Source organism: Corylus avellana, chromosome ca1, assembly GCF_901000735.1.
Source record: "Corylus avellana chromosome ca1, CavTom2PMs-1.0".
NCBI classification, from domain to species: domain Eukaryota; kingdom Viridiplantae; phylum Streptophyta; class Magnoliopsida; order Fagales; family Betulaceae; genus Corylus; species Corylus avellana.
Genome location: NC_081541.1, coordinates 19,630,171 through 19,630,773, shown reverse-complemented (window position 1 = coordinate 19,630,773; position 603 = coordinate 19,630,171).

Sequence of the window (603 nt, the reverse complement as noted above, 5' to 3'; positions counted from 1 at the left end):
GAAACTCTTAGCTAGAAAGAGAGAGAGTTTAAAGGGGAAAAAACAAAAAAAAAAACACTAAAAAAATTTGGGAGGGGTGGGCGCACCTGCCCACCCCCCTTTATATCCGCCACTAAGTTACACATGTCATACTTAGCTATATTGAACTACTACCTCATCAATGCCTTATGACTTTTACGGATGGTCAAACCAACACCAATTTGGCTAATAAATGAGAGTTTTTATAATAAAATAGCAGTTCAATGCGGTTAATTACGACAAATGTTAATTCATGGTGACAACTTAATCTCGTATGGAACAAAAGGCAATTAATCCTTAAAGAAAGAAGATAAGTTGGGATTGAGATCTCCAGCAATAGTTGGGGAGTTGTCCATCAATTGTTTTTGAAATCCTGGCCATTAAATCTCATTCAAGGGTCTACAAGCTGCCACGTGTCTCACTAATTAAAAAATAATAATATTTTATTATTTAAATTTTAAAATAAAATATAAAACAAAATAATAATAATAATAATAATAATAATAATAGGGTGACCAGCCATCCCAGTTGAGCCATGAGGGTGGTCGGAGCCACCCCCATGGCCCTAAGGGGTGGCTCTTGGGG